We start from the raw sequence: 2,558 nt of genomic DNA, 5'->3' as shown, positions 1-2,558 counted from the left end.
TAACATGTCAATAGCTTGTTACTTGATCATGAGAAGTTTTATGAGTTGAGCTACTGTTATGATATATAATGATGCTAGAAAAAGTGATTGAAACTATCATTGATCAAACTTAAGCACTTGCTAGCACTCACACTTCATAAATTATTTCTTTTATCATTTACCTACTGGAGGACAAGCAGGAATTAAGCTTGGGGATGCTGATACGTCTCCAACGTATCTATAATTTATGAAGTATTCATGCTATTATATTATCCATCTAGGATGTTTTATATGCATTTATATGCTATTTATATGATTTTTGGGACTAACCTATTAACCTAGAGCCCAGTGCCAGTTTCTGTTTTTTTCGTTGTTTTTGAGTTTTACAGAAAAGGAATACCAAACGGAGTCCAATTGACATGCCAATTTTTGATGATTTTTTATGGACCAGAAGAAGCCCACGGAGCATCGGAGATGGACCAGAAGAGTCTCGAGCCATCCACGAGGGTGGAGGGCATGCGCTACCCCCCTGGGCGCGCCCCCCTATCTTATGGACGACTCAGAGATCCCCCTGACGTGAAACCGACGCCAACCTCTCCTATAAATGCCCAAACCTCCAGAAAATAACCTAGATTGGAAGTTCCGCCACCGCAAGCCTCTGTAGCCCCGAGAAATCAATCTAGGCCCTCTCTGGCACCCTACTGGAGGGGGCCATCATCACCAGAGGCCATGGGGAAGGATCTCGGAGCGGCCATCATCGCCATGAAGGCCAAGGACCAGAGGGGGAACCTCTCCCCATCCAGGGGGAGGCCATGGAGGAGGAAGCACAAGGGGGAGAACCTCTCCCCCTCTCTCTCGATGGCGCCGGAGTGCCATCGGGAGGGGAATCATCGCCGCGGTGATCGTCTTCATCAACATCACCATCATCATCACCATCCTCATCTCTTTTACGTGGTCCACTCTCCCGCACTCCGCTGTAATCCCTACTTCAACATGGTGCTTGATGACACATATTATGATCCAAAGATGTGTTGCCATCCTATGATGTTTAGAGTAGATATACTTTGTCTTTGGGCTGATTGATGATCTAGATTGCTATGAGTTGTATGCTTTATTTTGGTGCTATCCTATTGTGCCCTCTGTGTCGTGCAAGCGTGAGGGATTCCCGCTGTAGGGTGTTGCAATACGTTCATGATTCACTTATAGTGGGTTTCTTGAGTGACAGAAGTATAAACCTGAGTAAGGGGATTGTGGCGTATGGGATAAAGGGGACTTGATATGTTAAAGCTATGGTTGGGTTTTACCTTAATGATCTTTAGTAGTTGCGGATGCTTGCTAGAGTTCCAATCATAAGTGCATATGATCCAAGAAGAGAAAGAATGTTAGCTTATGCCTCTCCCTCATATGAAATTGCAACGACGACCACCGGTCTTGTTAACAATTGCATAGGATAATTCCACACACCGACCCATCCTTATTCCACACTCGCTATTTATAGTATTTAGTAATATATTCTAAATTTATGATAACATCACCTACTTCTATATTTTAGCTCTCCGATATCATGCAAAGTTATCCTCTTCATACCCACAATGTAGTTTTATTTCTCGTTTCTAGTTGGAAGCAAACGTTCGGTGTACGTAGAGTCGTATCAGTGGCAGATAGGACTTGAGAGAATATTGATCTTACCTTTAGCTCCTTGTTGGTTCGACACTCCATACTTATCACTTACACCTTTGTGAATTGCTACGATGATTCCCTGTACTTGGGGATTATCACACCCTGCACTTCAAGTACGATGATCTGGCGACCCTCTATGTGAGGGTGTTCAGGGAGGACGGCTGCCGCGTGGTGCTGCCCGGAGGATGGCAGCGACGACGAAGGTGGCAAAGGTGAGCTTGGCGTTGGCGGCGCGCGCTCCTCTTCCCGCGACGACAGCTCTTCCTCGGATGAGAGCTCGAGTAGTGGTGGCTACGACCGGCCACCACGTCATTGTGCTCGGGTCAAGGATGTTGGTGGTTCATCCCGCCGCAGCGCTCCAGTGAAGCTGGAGAGGAGCCCGACGTGAGTCTGGAGGCCGCCGAACTTGGACTCAAGACCGGCCGCAGCCCCAGGTCGCATATGGGGGAACTGGTGGAGCGCCGGGCCATGTTGAGGCGTTGCTTGAGGATGCAGCACTGGTGCCGGATTCGTACGCCTTCGGGCTTTCTTTGTTTAGCCTTTCCTTTCTCCTATAATTCAAAAAAAAGATGGTGTACCCCGCGGGGGCATGTAATGACCTATGGCAGCTATGCCCTTTATGCTATGTTTGCTATCTTGATGCTGTGCCGTAATGTCTGCGCTCTGAGTAAGTCAGGATAGGAAAACTTAGCTTGATATGGGTGCAGTAGCTTTCCACCTCGTGAAGACCTAGCTTTAGGTACTCAACAAGGCCCCCTTCCTAGGGAGCTCAAGGTCACATACCTCGAGGGTCGCCTCAGGGTCTCAGGAGCCGCCGTGGAACTGCTGCAGGGCTGCTTTTGAAGGAAAAGAAAAACTGACGAGCACCTCACTCCTCCTTATGCGAGCCCCCGCCATAG

The sequence above is a fragment of the Triticum dicoccoides genome, chromosome 7B (assembly GCF_002162155.2).
Source record: "Triticum dicoccoides isolate Atlit2015 ecotype Zavitan chromosome 7B, WEW_v2.0, whole genome shotgun sequence".
Classification (NCBI taxonomy): domain Eukaryota; kingdom Viridiplantae; phylum Streptophyta; class Magnoliopsida; order Poales; family Poaceae; genus Triticum; species Triticum dicoccoides.
The sequence above is the reverse complement of the archived record's forward strand: the minus strand, read 5'-3'. Positions refer to the sequence as shown.